We start from the raw sequence: 16,776 nt of genomic DNA, 5'->3' as shown, positions 1-16,776 counted from the left end.
TATATAATATATGCAACAAATATTGGATATCCGATATAATATCGGATATCTGATATTATGTTGAATATCTGATACCTATGAGATTACATAAAAAAATCACAAACCCACGGACCCTTATTTCGCATATTTGGGGGCCAATATTTGCACCGCGATTGGATATCAGATATCAAGGCTTTTGTTTTAAAAACAAAACTCATTTTAAACCTAAATTCAATAGATTTTAGCATGATTTTGTTTGTTTTAGTTGAATCTAGTATTTTTTTGAAATAAACTGTTAAAATTAAGGTTTTTTTTTTTTAATATATATTACATTTTTCAATTCAATAGGAATGGCTAATCAAAATGATGACACTGAGGCTGGAAATAATATTCCTTGTAACCCCCACCAAACAATCCAATACCCCCTCAAAATCGTCCACCAAATGATCCTCTACACCCTCAAAACCCTCCTCGAATCAAGGATTTGATAAATGAAAATCTCACCAAATTGAGAGGTTTGCATAGAACATAAAATAATGTACTCATATTGGCTCTTATGTTATCCACATTCAAAACCATAGTGGATAACATTGAAACCCTTACAAACCAACAAAATGCCACTCTTCATTGGCGTGATAAAATGCACGAGATGTTTGATGATGGTTTGGACTATGATGAGGTTGTGGCCCTCAATATAACTAAAGAGGATTTGGCTAGCCCTTTTGTGAACCCAAAAATGGGTTTACCAGTCAACTCAAAAAAAATCCAAATTATCAATTAAATGGTGCACAAATGATGCCATACGTGCAAACTTTTGGGATCGTTGGTGGATGGTCTCTGATATCACTCCACATGGCAATTAAAACATATCATTTTATTTCCTTAGAAAATTATATGAAAAATTTGTGTTGAAACTTAAAGTGAACTATTGGAGCATGAAGCCCAACATGGGCTTAGGACTAGAAGCTCCTTAGGATAGACCCTCTTCCCAGTGAAAGAAAGCTGGCACTTTTGGCCCCCCTACTAATATCTCCCCCCCTCCTCAAGTGCAGCATCCAGATATTATGGAAGAGGCTAGCTCTCAAACCATTAGAGCCATTCATAGGCTGAGTAGCCTAATGATATCTCAAGCTAGCTTAGTCCTACCTCCTCGTGTTGATGATGTTGGTACTAGTTCATCATTGGCTAGCTCATCACACATTTGTGTGCCTCACACTTGCATTACGTGCAGGAATATTTGCTTGGGTCCCATAGGTGATCTTCTTGAGTATCAGTTTGTATTAGATGAGGATACACCAAACACATGCGTAGAGGCTACAAACCTTGATGCAAGAGAGGAGGGGAATGTAGAGGCATGGACTCCTTTGGTGTCAGTATGTGTATACATTTTTTTGTTATGACATATGCGACTTAATATTAATTTTTATAATAGAGTAATTTTAATTTTTAAGCCATACTGACTTTAACATGTATGTGATCTTTATTCATGTTTAGTTGATGACCGAGGAGGAGCTCAGATGGATTGATGATGCCATGCTCTCGCCCATTTCATTTGGCCTTGAGACATCTACGGTACATTATGTTGTGTTCACATTTTTTTTCTATTTGATATTGTAGCATATATGGTTGCTACTCTTTCTTTTATCTTGCAGGTACCACCTATCCCAGGGGGACAAAGTGTGAGGGGTGAGCCAGCATGCATTGACAAAGGAAAGTTAATTAGGTGCTTTACATTTGATTAAATATCAATGCATTCTTGTAAAAATTTTGTGGTAATCCCATTTAATTACATTCTTTATCGTATATAGGGCGTGGCTATTGGCGATGAGCCTGTATAGATTTTACGTCGTAGACCATCAGGGATTTCGATTTGCATTGAGAGCCCCATTATATGTATAAGTATCATTTATTTTTTATTTTCCTTATCTTCATAAATAAATTCAAAAGTTATTTTCGTGATATTAGCAACTACTATTTTGTATCCCATAGGAGACTCCTAGTGCACATGAGGTCCGATGGGAGAGTTATGTAGATTTGATGATGCAGCCACTCTCTCTTGGGGAGGAGCCTACAATAGTAAGTTGTAGTTTGAATTCATGATTAAATATGTTATAAATTTAGCATGCTATGAATTATAATGTTATAGTTTAAATTTTAGATTCATCTAACAAATGTATTTGAACATATACAACCCACAATTAGTGAGGTACAAGCGTTACTAAGGGCATACAAGAGGACTCCTAATCAGTGTAGGAGGTTGACGAGAGAGGTATTTATTATGAAATTTTGATAGTATAAATCTTCATTACAAAAAAGATCATTATGCATTTGAGTAATTCAATGTTACATACAAAGAATCATATAAATTTAGTAGTCTAACTTTGGGTTTTCCTTTTTTGTTTATGTAGGAGGCATCTGATCCACCTAATGCACCAAAGAGACTGCATTTTGATCATCCACTAGCACCCTAGGATACTATAGTTGTCGTAGGATGCATCATGAGACATTTTGAGATGGCATATGCCACATTGTATATAGAAACATTGATATTATACACATTCTAATGACATGATCAGCCACATTTTGTATATGGATCCATGTATTTTGATATATATTTGAGTACTTTATCTATGGATACATGATCTTTGATGTATATTTGTGTAAAATTTTATCTATCAATACATGTATTTTTATTTTTATTTTTTTCATTTATGTGCACAATGATATACATATTAATTTAGTATCTATTATTGTTCAATTTATCATGGATCATGTGTATTCTTCATGTATATGGAATATCATTAATTTTGATTATGTTTATTATATTTGATTCAAATAAAATAATTTTTGAATAAAATTTTAATAACCTTTATTATCAAATTTTGATGCAATGTATAATTTGAAGTGCTATCATGACATAAACACACTTGTTAACCTCCTACACAAGGTTCAAATAACCCCAAATCTGATTTTAAACTCCACCTTCAACCTTGAAACTAACCCTTGGCTTCAAATCTAATCTCAACATAGTTAAGGACTCCACTCCTCAACCATGGATTCTATTCTCAACCACCAAGTCATTCATAGATTCATAATCTTTGATAACTAGCACTTCACTTTGTTACATACCTCATACTACAACTTTTCAATTTCAACATAACCTAAAAATATCTCAACCTAAGAGACTTGATTGGACAGTTCATTGATAGCCCTCACAAGCTCTGAGTTATTTTATGCCTCAGCATCATCGTCATGTAGCATTCAATGGTTCATCAATAGCCCTCACGAGCTCCGAGTTATGACCCTCGAATGATCAACCTTGAAATGCACTTAGAGCACCCTGGACACTCCTCAGTACGAGGTCGCCACAGACGATGGATGGTCTCCATGACTGGAACAAGGGTGTCACTAAGGTTCACCCACCCACCTGGAGCTAATGTCATTGATAATTCGATGCCAAGATCAGCAATTTCAAAGTTACGTTGCGGTGCACCTATGAACTTAGGCACACTACGAGTTTTTGCATCGAGCAAGATCGTTGTGCTGAATCCAAACAGAATGTGATCTTTTGAAAATGAGATAGGTTATTTTAGGTCTTAGCATCACTATCTTGTAGCATTTGACATTTCATCGATAACCCTCATGAGCTCCAAGTTATGACCCTCGAAAGATCAACCTCGAAACGCACTTAGAGCACCTTAGAGACTCCTCGGTATGGGGTGGCCGCAAACAATGGATGGTCTTTGTGACTAGAACAAGAGTGTGAATAGGGTTCACCTATCCACCCAGAGCTAATGGTATTGATGATTCGATGCCAAGATCAATGGTTTCAAAGTTATGATGTGGTGTACCTATGAACTGAGGCACACTACGAGTTTTGACATCGAGCAAGATCGCTATGTCGAATCCAAATGAAATGTGATCTATCAAAAATGAGATAGGTTATTTTAGGTCTCAACATCACCATCCTGTAACATTTGATAGTTCATTGATATCCCTCACAAGCTTCGAGTTATGACCCTCGAAAGATCAACCTCGAAACACACTTAGAGCACCTTGGAGACTCCTCGGTATGGGGTGGTCATGGCCGATGGATGGTCTCCATAGCCAAAACAAGGGTGTGGCTAGGGTTCACCCACCCATCCAAAGCTAATGGAGCTAATGATTTGATGCCAAGATCAATGGTTTCAAAGTTACGTTGTGGTGCACCTATGAACTGAGGCACACTACAAGTTTTGGCATTGAGCGAGATCACTGTGTAGAATCCAAATGGAATGTGATCTCTCAAAAATGAGATAGGTTATTTTAGGCCTCAACATCACCATCTTGTATCATTCAATACTTCATCAATAACCCTCATGATCTTCGAGTTATGACCTTTGAAAGATTGACCTCGAAACACACTTAGAGCACTTTGGAGACTCCTCAGTACAGGGTGGCCGTGGATGATGGATGGTCTTCGTGGCTAAAAAAAAGGTGTCACTAGGTTCACTCGCCCACCCAAAGCTAATGGTGCTGATGATTCAATACCAAGATTAGCGGTTTCAAAATTACACTGTGGTGCACTTATGAATTGAGGCACACTGCAACTTTTGGCATCGAGTGAGATCACTATGTCAAATCTAAATAGAATGTGATCTCTAAAAAATGAGATAGGTTATTTTAGGCCTCAGCATCACTGTCATATAGCATTTGACAGTTCATCGATAGCCCTCACGAGTTCTGAGTTATGACCCTCACAAGATCGACCTCAAAACACACTTAGAGCACCTTGGAGACTCCTCAGTATAGGGTGGCCATGAATGATGGATGGTCTCTGTGGCTAGAACAAGGGTGTCACTAGGATTCACCTACCCACCTAGAGTTAATGGCACTGATGATTCAATTCCAAGATCGACAGTTTCAAAGTTATACTCTAGTGCACCTATGAACCTAGGCACACTATGAGTTTTTGCATCGAGCGAGATCACTATACCGAATCCAAAAAAAATGTGATCTCTTGAAAATGAGATAGTTTATTTTAGGCCTTGGCATCACCATCCTATAGCATTTGATAGTTCATTGATAGCCCTCATGAGCTCTGAGTTATGACCCTCAAAAGATCAACCTCAAAAAGCACTTAGAGCACCTTGGAGACTCCTTGGTACAAGGTGGCCGCAGACAATGGATGGTCTCTGTGGCTAGAACAAGGGTGTGACTAGGGTTCACCTACCCACCCTAAGCTAATGGTGCTAATGATTTGATGCTAAGATCAGTGGTTTCAAGGTTACATTATGGTGCACCTATGAATTGAGGCACACTACGAGTTTTGGCATTGAGTGAGATTGTTGTGCCAAATCCAAACAGAATGTGATCTTTTGAAAATGAGATGGGTTATTTTAGGCCTTGGCATCACCATCCTATAATATTTGACAGTTCATCGATAGCCCTCACGAGCTCTAAGTAATGACCCTCGGAAGATTGACCTTGAAATGCACTTAGAGCACCTTGGAGACTCCTCGATATGGGGTGGCCACGAACGATGGATGGTCTTGGTACCCAAAAAAAGGGTGTCACTAGGGTTCATCTGCCTACCTAGAGCTAATGGCACTAAAAATTTGATGCCAAGATCGGTGGTTTCAAAGTTACGTTGTGGTGCACCCATGAACTGAGGCACACTGCAAGTTTTGGCATCGAGCAAGATCGTTGTGCTAAATCCAAATAGAATGTGATCTCTCAAAAATGAGATAGGTTATTTTAGGCATTATCATTTCTATCTTGTAGAATTTAATAGTTCATCAATAGCCCTCACGAGCTCCAAGTTATGACCCTTGGAAGATCGGCCTCAAAACACACTTAGAGCACCTTGGAGACTCCTCGGTATGGGGTGACTGCAAATGATGGATGGTCTTTGTGACTAAAACAAGGGTGTCACTAGGGTTTACCCACCCACCTGGAGCTAGTGGTGTTGACAATTTGATGCCAAGATCAGTGGTTTCAAAGTTACGCTCTAGTGCACCTATGAACTGAGGCACACTACAAGTTTTGGCATCGACCGAGATCGATGTGCCGAATCCAAATGAAATGTGATCTCTCAAAAATGAGAAAGGTTATTTTAGGCCTCTACATCACCATCCTATAGCACTTGATAGTTCATCGATAGCCCTCACGAACTCTGAGTTATGACCCTTAGAAGATCGACCTCAAAATCCACTTAGAGCACCTTGGAGACTCCTCGGTACGAGGTGGCCGCGGATGATGTATGGTATCTGTGGCTAGAATAAGGGTGTCACTAGGGTTCACCTGCCCACCTAAAGCTAATGGCACTAACAATTCGATGCCAAGATCAGCGGTTTCAAAGTTACACTCTGGTGCACCTATGAACTGAGGCACACTGCAAGTTTTGGCATCGAGCGAAATTGATGTGTCGAATCCAAAAGGAATTTGATCTCTTGAAAATGAGATAGGTTATTTTAGGCCTCATCATCACTTTCCTATAGCATTTGACAATTCATCAATAGCCCTCATGAGCTCCGAGTTATGACCCTCAAAAGATCAACCTCAAAATGCACTTAGAGCACCTTGGAGACTCCTAGGTATGGGGTGGCCGCAAACAATGGATGGTCTCCATGCCTAGAACAAGGGTGTCACTAGGGTTCACTCGTCCACCTAGAGCTAATGGCACTAATGATTTGATGTCAAGATCATTGATTTCAAAGTTATTCTCTAGTGCACCTATGAACTAAGGCACACTGCAAGTTTTGGCATCGAGCGAGATCATTGTGCCAAATCCAAACATAATGTGATCTCTCAAAAATGAGATAGGTTATTTTAGGTCTTAGCATCACCGTCCTGTAGCATTCAACAGTTCATTGATAGGCCTCACGAGCTCTAAGTTATGACCCTTGAAAGATCAACCTCGAAACACACTTAGAGCACCTTAGAGACTCCTTGGTATGGGGTGGTTGTGGACAATGGATGGTCTCCATGGCTAGAACAAGGGTGTCTCTAGGGTTCACCTACCCACTTGGAGCTAATGGCACTGGCGATTCAAATAGTTCTAGCCATTAGGAGTTAGATTTTGAAAAGTTGTTAAGAAAATTGCAAAAGTTGCTAAGCAACTTTTTGCAATTTTTGCAATTTTTGCACTAAGACAAGTTTTATTGAAAATTTGTTTGCAAATGGATCTACAACCTCCTAGGGACCCTAATAATGTTCTAAACATCTAGACTTACCTAAAAAAGATGGAATTTACAAAAAATTCACTTTATTGGACCAATTGATGGCCAAGGCTTATAGTTGCACCATGGGGTCTTGTGTCCATTACAAATGTGGATGGTTATAGGGAGATCATTAGATCTATCCCTAGACCTTATTACATCAAGAAAAGAAAAAAGATTAGGTGCTTTGCACTAGTGTTCCATGTATTGATGTGATAAAAAAGTGCATAGAATGGTTAGTGATTGTGCATACCTCGTGTATGCATTGATTTTTTTTTTTGATGAGATGTGGTTGGTATGTGATCGATTAACAAGCTTTCTTAGCATGAGAATTGTTGGCTAACCAATCCATTTTCCTACTAATTCAAATGGGTGTGCCTAAGGGCTCAACATGTTTGGGTGATATTGAATCCACACAAAAATCACTTGCTCTTGTAGAGATGCTAAAGGGTGTATGCAAACAGACTAGCATCCTTTAATATTGTAGAATTTCATTTTTGTGCATTTTTATGGATATGCATTTGGAAACATGTCATGCATTCTTGAAAATTCTTTTTATTAGATGTATTAGGTATGTGGATGATCAACAACCTTGTATTTCATTAATGTTATTGGACTAAGAACCAATTTTCCTCTCAGTTGGAAGGGTGGGCCTAAGGGTTCAACACTAATGGGTGATGTTGAACCACCTTGGTAATGCTAGTTAATTTGGGGAGGCTTGAGACTACATGCAAAGGGATTCTTGTTGATTTTACTCTTGTTTCAAGGGGTGGACCTAAGAGCTCAACATTTTTTGGTGATGTTAAATCACCATATTAATGAATAGCTCATTTGGAGATGGTAGCTAACCAAAGAGTAGAAGATTATTTTTATAGTATTGTAAAAAAAAATTCTGAGAACCTTGCTACTAAAAATTTAGAGTATATGCATTTTTCCTAATGATTCCAAGCATGAATGCAAGATGGATCCATTTCTCAAGAGCATTCAGTAGGTTGATAGTTATTATGAACTTTGAGCTACCTTAATAAAAGGAGGGGACTCCTTGACCATGGATGATGCAAAGATAGCACAATGGAAGAAAGGATCAAGCCAACTCCTACACAACCTTCAAGGTTTTCACAAGTATTTAACAAAAGACGTGGTCTACTTCTTTGAATGGATATTCCTCCTAACAAACAATATAAAAGGTTTCTAGACTTACCTTCAACAAGTATGACCCAAAACCACATGCACCCAATTCAATGCAAATATGAAAACCTCCCTCAAAATGGGCATAATGAGAATTTTTCTGTTAGGATTTACATTTTGAAAAGTTGTCAAGAAAATTGCAAAAGTTGCTAAGCAACTTTTTGCAATTTTTGTGCTAAGACAATTTTTATTGCAAATTCATGGATTCCACAAACTCCTAGGGACCCTACTACTTTTATAAACACCTAGACTACCTAGAAAACATAGAGATAACCAAAAATCCACTTTATTGGACCAATTAATGCCCAAGGCTTATTGTTGCACCATGGGGTCTTGTATCCATTACAAAAGTGGATGATCATAGGGAGATCATTAGATCTATCCCTAGACCTTATAGGAGGCAAGCTAATATCAGGGGGCAAATATATTTGGTAAGAATTGTTGCCACACTTTTTACCAATGGAGGAAGAGTTTGCATGGTTGTAATAATGCATGGTAACCATGATGAACCAACAAAAAGGAGAAACACTATGAACCATGATGCACTTGAACATGAAGATGATTATAAAGAGGATCAAATGTAACATGTTACTTCAGTCCCAAATGTTGACAATATACAAGGGTTTGACTTTGACAATATACAAGATCACATTATTAGAATAAAATAATAAGTAAACTATACAATGGAAACCTCACACCATAAAAAATAATGAAATGCATTGATAAGACTTGTAGTAAAAGGCTTATACAATATTAGCATCATAAAATCAGTTTTTGTTTCAATGTCTCATTGTGAATGAGTATTCAAACTTATTGACACTTCCCCAAATTGTTTTTTAAGAAATCAAGTATTCTAATTGTTCATCTATACTTTCTAGATTTTTATTATTTGATTAGTTTGATAAAAATAGTTTTAATAATCATAATGTCAGCTCTATGTCAAATAAGAAAAAAGCCAAACTTTTAATAAGATATCTGCAAGCAATTATCTTTCATATAGTTATAAATGCTCTTAAAATTGTCCTTATAGCCTCGCATCACATGGAAATATGATTTGCAAGAACTTGTTCAATATCTTCCTCTTATAATTCCTTACAAAGAACCTACCAAAATACAAATTAGAATGTGCAACTAATTTAACTTGTCTTTTTCAATTTTACATCATAATACATCATATATCTTAGAAGCTCTCCCCACCTCCCCCCCCCCGGCAACTCTTCATGATGTACCTACATTCCAATATCATTAAAAAAAAAGTAACTTATTGTATTAAACAAGATAATCATTAGTTCATTGAATCATTATGAAGAAAATAACATAAGAAGTAAATATACCTAGTCGAGTGTTCCAATGGGGTCCTCTCTCTATTTTAAGGTCTCCAATAGGGCTTCATGATCAGCATTAGTAATAGTAAAAATTTCTTTTACTTTTGGTCTTCCTTGATGCTTCAACAATTTTACATTTGTTGCTAGAATAAGATGTGAATATATGAGAATTATTGTGTGCTTCTGATAGTCTTTGAATGTAGGAATTCTATTCCTTTTAAGCATGTATGTCTGTAGCCATGTTCTAGCGACAACTACTAAACTAGTAGCATATGTGAATCCATCATCATCTGTGATCGGTTGTGCAAGTTTTTGTTTACCTCTTACACAACATGCTAACCAATAATTAGATTTCTCATCATTCCCCTATGGTGTAACCAATGCAAAGACATGTCTTGGCTGAAGTAGATCTGATAGATGGTTATGCTCAAGTGAACTTTTCATGTAATCATTTCTGATAGGGGGTATGATAGATAATGGAGTAAGATAATTTGGAGCCCATGTGTCCACCCACTCACTTGACTCACACTGAAAACAATTAGGAAAAAAGCAAGCTAGCTATCGTGTCCAAATGGTCCATGTACTAGAATCAGAGCTCTGGAATGAATGCATTTTTTATGAGTCTCTCATTGTAGCACAATCTAATCTATCAACTATGGACCCTTCCTCAACCAACCAAAAGAACTTGCATACCACTGAGTCAAGAGTCCCCCCTGTGATAATGCTAAACTACACCAATCAACAATGCTACGAGCATCAAGAAGTTCTGTTGCTGAAATCTTCAATTTCTCCTTAACTAGAGCTCTCTTCACACATGCCCCTGCTCCATCATGTTCCCCTTTTCCATGGCTGGACTCAAAAAAACTCTAAATATGAGGCACCCCTCTCTCTATGTGCATCCTACCCAACCAATAAAACATGCAAGCATTCTTGAATTGACCTGTACAGTTATATGATGAAATGATATGTCTATCCATAGAAATTGCATGCTCATGTAAGAAATCAAAATAGTTCTCGAAACAATATTGCACAAACTTGTGAGAGTGATATCTATCATCACTCATATAAAAATGATACTCTCTAATAATCTTCTGATTATCTTCCGCACTATCAGGGGCATGTCTATATGTTATGTGAACAAAAATAGCAATCTAAATGGAGTTGTAATATTGAGATTGTGTCTCATTTTGAGGTTGCAATGTTTAGTTCTTAGCAAAATCAACAAATGATATAATAGTGCCAATGGGAAAAGTCTCCTTACACATTCTAAATTGTTGATCCAACCACTAAGACCTGTGATTATGTCTTGCATACTTGTAGAAAAGATTTGCCTTGAAATCTGAAATAAAACTAGCCACACTGATATCTTTTCCAACCAATTCACATCTAGAGCTCTCACCCCCACTCTTCAATGTGTATTTCACCATTTCATATACCTTTTTTTTCACTATTGTCTTTCCAAGATCTTGTTCACACCCCTCATGGAAACATGTGTCAAACTTGGATAAGCCACCACATTCTGAACACTTCTCATTTAAGCAAGCATTTCTATAAAAGAAACAACCATCAACTCTACAACATAAAATTTGATCTAGCAAGTCTCTTGATGATTTTGGAAGCCCACTAGCACCACCATCCTCCAATATTTCTTTACTATAGAACGGATGGAGCATAATAGTTCATGGTGCATAGAAAACTCAACATGATATTTGTAACAACATGTATTTGAAATTTTGAGTAGCACATAATAAAATGGCTTCAAAGATTCAAAAGCCCCTTTGTGATGTATGAAGACTCTGATGACTCTCTCTAAATTGTTTGAACAACATAGTTTGACTTACCTCCAAATAGTGTTTAGGATGTGAGGTGCGATCTCTGATGCCAATTCTCAACTTTAACACGTCTTTAGCATTGGGTGATACTCGTGAGCTAGAGTGCCAAAATTGTGTAATTTCTTTCTTCACATGATTGGATAGCTTCTTATCAAAATGTGGAAGTCTCCACCCAAATGCCCATGTTTCATTTTGAAGAGGATCATCAATTTTCTCTTGTCGACTAAGTGTTCTTCTCAAAGTAGTCCTATTTAGATTCAAATCAATACAAGTTTGTACCATATATCTACCCTTTCTCAAATGATGACTTACCAAAGAGGTTGTAATAACCCTTCGAGCAGCTCTATTATCCTTTTCCCTACTATTTTTCCCAATGCTATTGAGAGCACTAAAAAAAATCTTCACAATAATGGCATTTCTTTCTAACTTTTTATTGACATGAATCTTTAATTTGGAAGCATAGGTCTCATCTTTTGCATCTTTAATAAGTGCATGAAAAGCTGACATTGCTCCACCACTGTGTTGTTGCCAAAAAACAACTTATATAGTCTTGAACCTCATAACCGAATAGTTCTTTCTAATTTTTTCCCTTCCAAACTGGTAATAATCGTTCATCAATTTCAATTATCCATTTTGATGTTCTAGAACCTTCATTTCAATTATAATTAAGAGATATGTAAGGTTCTTATGCATTAGGTTCTTATACATTGTCATGTTCGACATGGTCAATTATGCAATTTGCATTATGACCTGGTAGCATTTCGTCCTCAAAATTTTCATTCTCTAAATTTTCAATTTCGACATTACCATTTTCAATAGGTACATTTTCATTCTCCAACTGTACATATTCATTATCTGACTCTATGATTTCACCTTCAACTAATTCATCGTCAACTTGACTAATATTTAACATACCTTGTCTTTTTCTTTGGTGTTCCATTTTGTCCCTTTCCCTATATGCCGCAATGTCTTCATTGGATACCTTCCTTTTGCATTTACCCTTTCGACGACTGTTGCTCCCCATTCAAATGACAATATCGGACACCTAGGGTTATATTTTCAAACTTGTTTCAATTGGTTGGGCCCCAAAACATGACTTTTTGTAAAACTCGTGAAAAAAAAACCTCAAAGAGTGATGTTGTTGGGTCTACAGGGATAGGAAATATGTTGGAAAATGATGCCAGTTATATCAGATATCTGATTTGAAATTGGATATATCTAATATCGAATTGGATATCCGATATGGCCCAAGAAGATTTTGTAGGGAAAAACGAATATGGGTTATAGTTTGTGAGTTATCAATTATTTGAGTTACATTACTATGTAAAGATATATTATAATATTATATATATATAATAACATAACGTAAAGATATAGCATATAATCTATTAATATATGATAATATATTATGTTATTCTTATTATAATCTATAAATATAATATATATATATATATTATTATATTATATTATATTATTATTTTTCCTATATTTTTATTAAATATAATAATGTAATATTATATATATGTGTGTGTGTGTATTATTAATATATTATTATTATTATTATCTATAATATATTATTATTATGACCTATGTTATTAATATATAATAATATATTATGTTATTAGTATTATAATCTATAAATACAATATATATATTAATATATATGACCCTAGGGGTCCTAGGACCCCTAGGGACATATTATAATCGTTCATATGTGTCGAAGAGGGTCATAGGGTGACCTATGACCACCTTCGACCCATTACATGATGACATATGTCACTAGGGGTCCTAAGACCCCTAGAGACATATCACAATCATTCATATAGGTTGAAGGGGGTCATAGGGTGACCTATGACACCCTTCAACCCATTACATGATGATATATGTCCCTAGGAGTCCTAGGACCCCTAGGGACATATCACAATTGTTCATATGGATCGAAGGGTGTCATAGGGTGACCTATGACCCCCTTCGACCCATTGCATGATGACATATGTTATCACAATCATTCATATGGGTCGAAGGGGGTCATAGGGTGACCTATGACCCCCTTCGACCCATTACATGACAACATATGTCCCTAGGGGTCCTAGGACCCCTAGGGACATATCAAAATCCTTCATATATGTCAAAGGGTGTCATAGGGTGACCTATGACACCCTTCAACCCATTACATGATGACATATAGGACCCATAGGGACATATCAGAGTCCTTCATATGGGTCAAAAGGGGTCATAGGTCCTTTGACCCATTACATGATGACATATGTCCCTAGGGGTCCTAGGACCCCTAAGGACATATCACAATCCTTCATATGGTTTGAAGGGGGTCATAGGTCCTTCATATGGGTTGAAGGGGGTCATAGGATGACCTATGACCCCCTTTGACCCATTACAAGATGATATATGTCCCTAGGGGTCCTAAGACCCCTAGGGACATATTAGAATCCTTCATATGGGTCACCCTATGACCCCCTTCAACCCATTACATGATGACATATGTCCCTAGGGGTCCTAGGACCCCTAGGGACATATTAGAATAATTCATATGGGTCGAAGGGGGTCATAGGTCCCTTCCACCCATTACATGATGACATGTCCTTAGAATCATTCATATGGGCCGAAGGGGGCCCCTTCGACACATTAGATGATGACATATGTCCCTAGGGGTCCTAGGACCCCTAGGGACATATTAAAATCATTCATATGGGTCAAAGGGGGTCATAGGTCACCTATGACCCCCTTTGACCCATTACATGATGACATATGTCCCTAGGGGTCCTAGAACCCCTAGGGACATATTAGAGTCATTCATATGGGTCGAAGGGGGTCATAGGGTGACCTATGACGCCCTTCGACCCATTACATGATGACATATGTCCCTAGGGGTCCTAGGACCCCTAGGGACATATTACAATCATTCATATGGGTTGAAGGGGGACATAGGGTGACCTATGACCCCCTTTAACCCATTACATGGCGACATATGTCCCAAGGGGTCCTAAGACCCCTACGGACATATTACAGTCATTCATATGGGTCAAAGCCCTATGACCCCCTTCAACACATTACATGAAAACATATGTCCCTAGTGGTCCTAGGACTCCTAAGGACATATTAGAATCCTTCATATGGTCCAAAGGGGGTCATAGGGTGACCTATGACCCCCTTTGACACATTACATGATGACATATGTCCCTAGGGGTCCTAGGACCCCTAGGGACATATTAGAATCCTTCATATGGATTGAAGGGACCCTATGACCCCCTTCGACACATTACATGATGATATATATCCCTAAGGGTTCTAGAACCCCTAGGGACATATTAGAATTGTTCATATGAGTCAAAGGGGGTCATAGGTCCCTTCGACCCATTACATGACAACATATGTCCAATATGGGTTGACAGGACAATATTATATTTAATAATTATATTATTTTATATATTTTAATATAATAATAATATATTATTAGATTATATAACAATAATAATCATATATGTTTTAGATTACGGTAAAAGTAAGTTTTGAAGGGACCTCGAAACTCTTTAACAAAAAGCAGAAAGATAAAGCATTATAGCCCAATCAGGTAAAAGAAACCTGCAACAAACTATAGAGCAGTATTAGAATCAAGTTTTACAGGGACCTGAAACCACTAGAAAAGTCCAAGAACAAACTAACCAAGTTTTACAAGGACCTGGAACCACAAACAATCAAAATGATAAAAACCAAAAACTAGGACCAGAGACCCCAACCAGTAACCAGAACAGACAGAAACTAAACTAGGGAACCTGACCCAGAGCCACTATTGCAGCTCCAAGATCATTTTAGCAGCTTCCTTAACAATTGTAGCAATCTCTTGAATGGTGTCAGTAGCCGAAGTAGCAGCAACTTTCATTGCACTCTTCTTCGAGCTCTGCCTTGTTCGTTTGCTTGGACCCTCAGCCGAAGTGATATCTTCATTAGCCCTTTTGCCTAGCCTTATAGCGGCCGCACATATACTCTAGGTGACCTGTTCCATCTTACTCTCCTTGATTAGCATTTTGAGGTTCTGCTCATAGTTGTTAAGTTTATTAGGGATGTCTCCCATCTGCCCTTCCAGTTGGCTAAGTTTGACATTGATAGTATCCAGGTTATGTTGGAGAATTTCCACCTTTTTCTTCAAACCCATCATTTCATTGTAGATCCAAGAATCTACTTTGAGCATGGTGTCAGTTTTATCCTTTGCAAAATGCAGGAAGGAGAGCATGGTATCCCTCTGCATTGAGTTGCTATCATCTTTAGCAGTCCCGTGTGGGGGGGAACGTACATTGTCATTGTTTTCCTCCATTTCTATTTGATCCTCCTTTCAAACCCCGGCAGAGTCCTCTATGTGAGCAGAGTCCTTCCTTTTTTCTTCCTCTATCCCCTTGACAGGAGAATCATTCTTAGTCGTATGGTCCTCCTTACTCTTCTCAACAGGGTTCCCAACAGTGTTACCTTCCTCTTTATCACCCCCACTAGATATAGCCTGGTTACCCTCATTAACAGATTTACTCTGTTCAGAATTACCTTCACTATTGGCTTCCTCTTTCCCTTTTTCATTATTACCTTTAGTCTTCGATTACCCATCCAAATTAGACCTTAAATCCTCGACGTCAGTATCTTCCTCAACTTCAGGGTTAATATTCTCACGGCTTTCTAATTTCTCAGTCTCAAACTCGTCATCCTCATGTTTTTGAGAAGCCAAGGGTTTCAAATTCAGGGCTTTATCTTTACCCTTAACAAAGTCACCCTTCTTACTCTTAATGGAGTCCTTCTTCTTGTCCTTAGAGGGAGTAGAGGTAGTGTGTTTATTTTTACAATACCTCTCAATAAGAAGAATTAGCCCTTCATGTAAAATGGGTCTAGACTCCTTCTTCTTATGAGCTTCTAAACTATGAAGTAAAGAAAACTGCAGAAAGAAGGGGAAAGATATTCTATCTTTGTGTCTGAAGTGATTTAAAAAAATAAAGTGGCATTTATGAACTCTTTTACTTCTTCCATCAAGTATGAAATACTCGCAGATACAGCAAAGAACATCCCTCCAAATCTCCTTTATCTGATGCACATTGAAGAAATCACCATTCTTTTCCAGTTGCTTCTCCTCATCTTCCATTTTCAAAATCTTTTTGTAGGCTGCATTTGAAATATTGGTTTTCTTGGTGAATTTTATGCCTGCTGTGGAGAGTCCCGTGATCTCTGTAATAAAATCCTCCATAAGTTTCACAGTAA

The sequence above is a fragment of the Cupressus sempervirens genome, chromosome 11, assembly GCF_028749045.1.
Source record: "Cupressus sempervirens isolate cs-2001-9-10 chromosome 11, ASM2874904v1, whole genome shotgun sequence".
Classification (NCBI taxonomy): Eukaryota; Viridiplantae; Streptophyta; class Pinopsida; order Cupressales; family Cupressaceae; genus Cupressus; species Cupressus sempervirens.
Note: the sequence above shows the minus strand (reverse complement) of the source record.